We start from the raw sequence: 8,841 nt of genomic DNA on the forward strand, positions 1-8,841 counted from the left end.
TGCAAAGTTGATTTTTAGAAGAATTCCTTCCTAGCACAAACTGTGACAATTTACTAGACCAGGTCCATTTTCACATTATACTGTGGACCACTTTGTCCACTATGCTACATGCCAATTATGGAAGCCACCCCAAGTTTTGTAAGGAAGCAAACATGACCTATGAGGGACACTCTCATTAAAACGCCATTGGTCTCCTTGGCTGGCCTAGACTAAGTTGGCTTTGAACTTATGGCAATTCTTCTATTATCCTGAGTGCTGGGATTTTCAGGCCTGAGCCACCACAGCCAGGAATTAAAGTGTTTTTTTTTTTTTTGCTTGTTTTTTTTTTCTTTTTTGTGAATTTACTAGTAATGAAACCATCACAGTAAGTCAGAGCCATAATTTGGATACCATTGGAGTGTGTTCTCTGAGTCTTCACTCACTGAAAGTTACTTTTTTTACTAAAAGGCGGGAAGTTTAATCTCAGCATGGTCTTTAAAAGTGGAACTGTAAGGGCAGAAATTAGCAGGAAAGAAAGTCACTTGGACGGATCCTCCACGACCGAGCTCTGACAACTTGAATGCAGTAGAGAGACCTGTGTCTTGTTTGGGCTCTCCTTGTCTCTCACCATGGCATCTCTGTTTCCAGTCTCTTCCAGTAAACTAGGTACCACAGGTGATGCTCAGCCATGACCCTTTGGAACTGATAAGGTTTGAATACCCGCCACCTCTGATGTAATAAGCCAATCAAGCCAAATTAATAAATCCAGGTTTAGTGAACAGAACAAAGCACTCCTGGGTGACCCTCAGGAAGGTGGGAGAGGAAACGCACAGAAAATATGGTGGCCAGGTCTTAAGTAGCCTATAGGCGTGGTCTTGAGCAGCCGTGGGGAGGGGCTAACTCTTGGAGGGCTTTCTGAGGGGAGGAGCCACTGTTTGGCGGGCTGAGGGGGCAGAATCTGGGGAGAAAGAGAAAGGTGGGACAATTTCTACCTAATTGTCCCAGACTCTTTGGGCATATGGGTCCCAGGGGCTCATGTGGAGCCTCCACCAGAACAGGAACCATGAGATAGAATCAACCTCCCATTGTTAAAATTGACGCAGTCCGTAATACCGTAGGGACCTTAAAGAGCTAAAACATATCCAGGATATCCATGGCGGGGAAGGCCTGGTACCACAGAGGACTGCCCTAGATTAAGGTTTTTTTTAATAACTCTGATATCTTGTCTCTCAGTTAAATTGATTGTGTATTTGTTTCATCTTTTCTGTAAACTCTACAATATTAGGGATGGGAGAAGCTGAGAAATTTTTCTTTCTCAGTGCCAACCCAAGCTGTAAGATGATAAAAACCTATCGCCATTCCTGTGCCCTGTTTTGTCCTCACACCCTGTAGAGAGGTGGGTGATGAAGTCCAGAGCAGAAACAGTATTGTTTATTAGCGACAGAAAGCAGGTAGATAGAGTGTTGGAATATTTTCATGGCTTCAAAAAAAAAAACAAAAAAAAAAAAACCAAAAACCTCCCTTTTATATTAATTCCCAATTCTGTCCCCAAATTTGATCTACTTTCTGACTACAAAGCTTACTTACTTTTCTTTTATGAACCTTTTGAATGAATGAGACAATTCATTTCTTAAAAGCATATATGCCTCTAGCAAAGCCTTTATGTTTCCTGCACTAAAGCATTCTCTGCCCAGGAATGGAATACCTTTCTCAGGCACGTGGGGTCTTGGAAGAACATAGAAGCATCTTAAGATAGTTTATATAGCCTTTTCATATCTTGATGGAGGGTATACAAGTTGCCTTTCTCTGCTCTTCATCCTAGCCACCACCCCCTGCCCTCGAGACTCCTTCCTTCAGGATCTCCCTTCTTGTCCAATCTTCACCTTGAGTCACCAAGGCTCCAAGCCAGGACTGCGGCTCCTATTGTAAGACACTGATTTACACCTGCTATTTCTCCACTCAGGAGACAGTAAACTCTCAGAATCTCTGACCCTGCTCACCAGCTACAAAGACCCCTGTTTCCTTTCTTGTATTTTCTGTGTTAGCAAGTGGCCTATTATACGTCCAGAACCAGAAACCTTAGAGCCAGCTAAATGCTTCTTTCTGTCTATTCCACAACCAGTTGTCACCATGAGGTCTTTGGGCTGTGCAAAGCGATTTCACAATTCTGCCGTTTGAATGTCCTTCTTCAGAAGTTAGCAGAACTTTGCTCTTTGGACTCCTCAGGACTTAGGAGTGAACAGAAGAGAGCGCAGAAATCCAGGCACAGAGGGCATTACAGGCTCTTGTGGAGGCCACTGTCAACTTTCTACCTAGAAGGAAGACATGAAACAAGTTTCAGGTCCCAAGGTACCATTGTTCAGCCACTGTCACATCAAAGCCACGGTCATAGCCCTGGCTGTAAGGCGTGGGTATCAGAACCCAACACTTACCAGTGCTGCTTTAGACAGGGAGTGAAATTTTTCCACTGGAAAATTATCTTAGTTATTGGGTCAGGTGGCCTAAAGTAAGGCACCCCTTCCCTTACTCACCTCCCCTGACAACAAATGAAGCATGAGTCAGAAAAGAGGCCCAGTGAGCTTTTGCTGAAGTTCAAGTTCGAGAACAAAGCACACCTTGAGATAACAGCAAGGTGAGAAGACAGGGCAAGAACAAAGAGCCAACTGCCCCTAGTGTTGGACCGGTTGTCACTGTTATTGAAGAGTGCATGGGAACTGTTCTACCTAGAAGGATGTGAATCTGGGCATGGGAACTGCACCCCACCTTCTCCTGCCAACAGAAGAAGAAATCATTAACCTCATTCTATTATTGTTGGTTTAACTTTGTAGTCAAAGGCTGTTCTGTGCTTCCTGAAAACTGGGATGGGAGATTGAGATAGGAGATAATTAACTGCATTTACGACCTTAAGCTTATCTGTTAGCTCCTTCTCTTGGGACCAGGAATGAACAGCTAATTGTATTTACTGTCTCCAATTTGCTCTTTAGCTTTGTGGCCAGTTTAAAGCCTTTAACCCAACAATGAAGAACTCAAGGGCTCTTCCGCTTCATTTGTTTTCCTTCTGATTCATTATTTTTTTTATACAGATGTTTTGCCTACATGTATGTCTCTGCACCATGTGTGTGCCTATTGCCTGAGGAGGGCCAGTAGAGGGTGTTGGGCCCTGTGAAACTGGAGTAACAGACGGCTGTGATCCGCTCTGTGGTGGTGGGACCTGAACCCAGGTCCTCTGCAGGAGCAGCGCATGCCCTTAACAGTTGAGCCATCTCTCTGACCCCTTCTGTTCCTTTTTAAGGAATCAATGGCAAGCACTTGAGGACTCCTTGAAGACAGGTTAGCGCTTGAAAGGTTCAAGCTACTCTGTGAATCGATTCACTAACTCCTTGACTGCGCCAACAGACCGGTAGCTGATTTATTAGTTTAATTTTTGTGTGTGTGTGTGTAGTTTCTCTACTCACAGAGGACATCTCCTCTATGGCCAGTCAGTAGTAAGGGTAAGGGCACGTCAGGGTTTCCCTCTGAAAACCCTGTGTGATTTTCAGAAAGTCTTACCCAGGTAGGTCCAAAGTTTCACCACACATCTAAGCTGTAAGAAGTGCTAATGACATGCACATAGCCCTGTTAGTAGTTGACTCTCTTACTGAAAGCTAATAGGATTGTTCCGGCCAATCAAACTTGAATAACATCAGCTAGCTAGCCTTTCTTGAAATTAATCTCTTTTTTTCTTTTCATAATTAAAAAAAAACCTGTTATGTCAAGCATCATGTATTTTTCTTAAATACTTTGGCTTACCCTAAAATAGAATTGAATTTTTGAAAGGTCGGCTTGATAGAATTATCCAAGAAGAATTATATGTTTATTTTAATCAATGCTCTTTACTATGTGAAAACATTGACAGTATTGGATAGGAAGCAATTAATCATGAGTCAGAACATACTCAGAGACATTATCCTATTAAAATCTTTAAAATTGTCAGCGACATTATGAGGTTCCAACAGAAGTTTAGCAGGCACACAGTTAGGCTTATTGCATGGTTTCTGATTTTGTTTTTGTGCTGGTGTGCAAACTCAGGGCCTGGAGCCAGCATTCTACCCCTGAGCTATATTTTCAGGCCTTTCTAAGTCTCTGATCTTTCATAGGCCTAGATGTGCATGCAAAGTGTTACTTATTTGAATAAAAAAATAAAATTTATGTTCATTTAAAGCCACTGTTCTCCGTTTACTGTACAAATATTGATTCTGTGTCAAATAACATTTTTTAAAGGAAATAAGAAAATAATTTATTCTAAGAAAAACATTCTGGAACGTGAATTCTCATTACTCTAGATGACACGTTCTACTATGTAAAAGGTCACTTTTAATACATTAGCGGAGGCAGCAGGTAGGAGAACTGTGTGTGTGTGTGTGTGTGTGTGTGTGTGTGTGAAGGATTTGGACTGAACTTCAGGTTTGGTGGAGGCTAGAAGTCTATTAAGTTTGATGATATGTTCCAAGAGTTGCATCAGATGATTTTTGAAAGTCACAAAACATAGCTCAAGACCACTGTGGCTCTTGAACTGACACGTTTCGTCTCCCCAACCCCAGTGCTCTAGCCTGTCATGGCCACACAGCTGGCAGGTCCTTTACTTTAAATGCAGCATCTTCAGAGTGCTTCCGGTGACACTGTGATCAACTTTTGGTCACACTGTGATCAGCACACATGGATTTCATTTTCTTATGATACCAGGCAGTGCCTGCCCTTGTTCTTGGTGATTGTCAAGCAAGAGAGAGCTTGCTCTCATGAGTTAGCAGAGAACTCACTGTACCCCGAGTGTGAGGATGTCTTCTCTCACAGAATTTGGCCTTGTCTAGGACACACAAGTGATTTTCTTCAACTTACCAACTTCTTCATCTCTCAAAGTCGAGCTGTGAGGGTGAGCGAAATATCCATGCCCGGAGGTGGGGTCATTCTCCCAGGCCTGTGCTTGTGTGCAAAGGAACTGTGTTCTGTAATTTCCCCCGTCGTTTTCAGAAGGCTTGAGACTTGATGTAGTGGTAGGAGGTGATGCTGTCCCCTTATCTTCTGGGAGGGAATTGCCAAACCTTACAATGTCTTGTCTGGTAGGAGTATGGGTTATGGACCTTATGCTCTGAGCCAGTCAGGTGGTAACTGTTAGGTCCAAAGAAAACTCTAATTCCTCTAACTCCAAGAGGCCATACAAATATCCAGAACTGAGTTCAGCCTGGACTTTAGAAGGATTTCTGGTGGCTACGTAAAAGCCAGCGTTCCCCAGGAACTCCTGAAACCAGTTCCCATCTGCCAAAAGTAGTCATTTCCTTTACCTCTGGCAGAAGGGACAAATGGTTCCCTGTGGTGCCTATCAGCTTATCAGAGTGTGTGCTGGCCTCCAGGCCCCTCAGTATCACAAGCACCTGTCACACATTGCAAAGTCCACGCAAGCACCCTAGCCCTCCTCACCTCTTCTGGCCTAAACTTCCAGCTCACAGATTTCCCTTCCTCAGCTGCTCTGCCTTCTGATAACCCCCTGTTCTCACTGTTCATGCCTCCTGTTAGTCTCGCCATGCTCTCTGGATCTAGTCTCCCCTTCCTTCGGGCAGCCCTGGCCATGTCCAGTCTGCTGGCCATGTTTCCTATGGGGTATCTGAAGAGGATAGAGGCCTGAAAAAGTCTAATGGAGTCTTGATTAACTGCCAATGGGACTGTCCCAAGCATCTTAGCAGGAACAGCCCTGATCTCCCATTGGTTTGCGTTTTTAAGGGAAAAGCCACAGTGGTGACATATGTAGAAAGCAAGTGTTGTTCATAGAAGCTGAGCAATAATAGTTAAATGGCCAGGCAGCCAACCTTTAGCTCACCTTTAGGTGGCAAGTGGTGGTTGTGGTAGTGTTTGTTAGTGTTTTTCCTAGTGGAGATATTCAGCATGGTGGTCATAGTGGTGCTGGTGCTGGTAGAGGTGTTAGTGGTGGTGGTGGTAGCAGTGGTTGCTGTGGTGATGATGGTGGTAGAGGTGTCAGAAGTGGTGGTGGTTGTTAGTGGTTTTCATAGTAATGATAGTCATGGTGTTCACTGTGGTGATGATGGTGGTAGAGGTGTCAGAGGTGGTGGTGGTGATGGTGGTTGTTAGTGGTTTTTTATACTACAATTGTTCAAAGTGGTGGTGGAATTGTGTAGAAACTTAGGGTTGGTCTAGTTTTACCTGAGATAATTTTAACACTTAGAATATTCTTAGGAATACATTCATAAGACGGCATCACTATAGTTCAGTAGTTCATTGCAATGTTCAGTCGGCTTCTTTTTCTCTCTGTTCTGGACTCTTCCAGATCCCCTGACTGTTCTTTCTCTCATATCTACAACAAAGACCTTAACGGTACACAGACTGGTCATGTCGGCAGTTTCTTTCCTGCACCCTCCTTGGGACTTGGACACACATAGCGTCAGTGCAGTCTTCCCACGGGCTGAAAACTAAGGTCAGTCACATGGATAGTGTATTAATCAGTGTTTTGACAAACTATCCCAAGAAATGAACATGAAGGAGGAAAGTCTGCTGTGACTCAGTTAAGTGGCCGACCGCCTGTGTGTGCCTGTGGTGAAGAAACATCAGTGGCAGAAGGATGTGATGGATCAGAGCTGCAGAGGGAGGAAGGGTTGTGAGGGAGGAGAGAATGGGGGAAGGGAGGGGGACAGAGATGAATGAGAATGAAATTGGGTGCAGGGTTCAGGGAAAGAATGTTCCCTCAGGAGTATGCTTCTGGTACCTTACTCTTTCCACCTCGGCCCCATTTCCTGACAGCACATCCCACTGAGCTATGGAGCCATCAATGGATCGATCCATTTTTGATGATGCTCATCCCCACATGATCTAATTATAACTCAGTAGACACATTAATTCAGACCAAAGCATTAACACATGAATTTTGGGAGCACGATCCTGACCTATCCAAATCCTAACAGGGAGTGACTATGCTTCTGTGGCAGGATGCCAATAATGATTCTGGACACCCAAGATTGAGAGAGCTTCCCTGGTTGGCAACATTCTATGAATTTTTATGCCTCTGTGTAAGAAAAATAATATCTTCGCCCATGGATTGAAGACAAGAAGTTCCATGTTTGGTTGTTCTCTTGGCCTCTGCTCTGTGCAACCTTTCCCATGGCTGATTTTAATCCATACCTTTTGTCTGTTATGAGCTGTCATTGTGAGCATTCTGGCTTTTAATTAGTTGATCTTTAGAAGTGAGAGTGGTTTGGGGCTCTCTATACTTATTGGTGTCAGAAGTGAAGGCCAATACAGGGATGATTCCCCAGCTTCATCGTTGGGTAGCTTTTGAAGTTCTTGGTGGCAGTCTGGCTACTCGCACTATGGGACTGTGATCTGTTATCAGAGGGTGAAGTCACCATGGAGTTTAGAGCAGGCCTGGCAGAAATGAAGACATTCTAACAGAATCCGACTATCAGACTATTGCAACAGTGGACCCTGGGAATCTCATGCTGGGAGGCACCAGCCAGGGTGGGAACTTGTTGACTGCTAACTTGGCAGACCATCTTATGGATGAGGCTGAAGATTATGCTGAGTCAATAATATGAGGAACCACGTCTTGACAGGGATTGCTTAGATGTGCATATCCTTGGCCTCTTTAAATTCTTACCTCATCCAGGACCCTGGAGTTGGGGAGTGGGCAGGCAATGTGGCATTCACAGGATCTCCTTGTCTTTCTTTGCGATGTGGCCACAATGAATAAACATCCAATTTCTGCTTTCCACTCCCCCCTTTTATTGAAAATAGACATTTTTTCTTCCTCTCACATAATATATCCTGGCTATGTTTTCCCTTCCTCTGTTCCTTTCAGTTTCCCTCTCCACCCCTTTGGGTCCACGAGATCTCTGTCTCATTAGAAAACAAGTAGGCTTCTACAGGATGATAATGAAATATAACAAATAAAATAGAATGAGATAAAACAAACTATTATGGATAAAACAGGAGGAAAAGAGCCCCAGAGAAGGCACAAGAGGCAGAGCTGGTTCTACTGTTAACTTGGCTCTTTGAACTGGCTTAATGAAAAAGGTGGCTGGACCCGACTTGGGGCACAAATTGTGATTTCCCCCTAAGTTTGAAAGCAAAAGGAAGTTGTGAGGTGGATTCCAGTGTCAGGTGGTATTTAGATTTTAGCTAATTTATCTATGGTTTCTAGCCTTAGCACCATTATTGAAGAGAAAAATTATGCTGAATGAATACATAGTCTGTCTGGCATTTCTTTTGGCCACCAAGAAGTTTGTCCATCCTAGTTCATACTAAAAAAGGTGTAGATCAGTTGTTGTGTGCCTGCATGTTGTACACAGAACCCTGGGTTCAATGTCCAGAGCTCCTTAAATAGTATACATGCCTGTAATCTCAGGAAGTGGAGTTGGAAGGATTAGAAGTTCAGGTTAGTTCTCTGCTACACAGTGAGGCCCTGGGATGTGTGGGACTACATCAGACCTTGTCAAAACAAAACAGAATGAGCAAAGAAACCACCACCACCACCACAAACCCAGAACATAGCAAAGCAATCCTAGAAAACACGAAGACCAGAGGCGTGGTTTTGCTTTATCCCAGAAAGGGTTTTGTAATAGGGGCTCAGTGTCCTTAGCGATGGGACTGAGGTGGTGGAGCCTTTGGGAGGTGGATCTTAATGCAGGCAATTAGATCATTGGACTCTGTTTTCATAGATGTGTTACTGGTCTTTTGGAAGAGTGTAAGTTCTCCTCAGACTGGATTAGTGTTAGCTTTCTTTACTCACTCTATTTTCCCGCCATTTTTTCTACTCATGTGCCTGTTAGCATGTGGTGTTGTCCTTTCTATTTCCTGCCTTGTGGTCACACAGTCAAGAGG

Source organism: Chionomys nivalis, chromosome 12 (assembly GCF_950005125.1).
Source record: "Chionomys nivalis chromosome 12, mChiNiv1.1, whole genome shotgun sequence".
Taxonomy (NCBI): Eukaryota; Metazoa; Chordata; class Mammalia; order Rodentia; family Cricetidae; genus Chionomys; species Chionomys nivalis.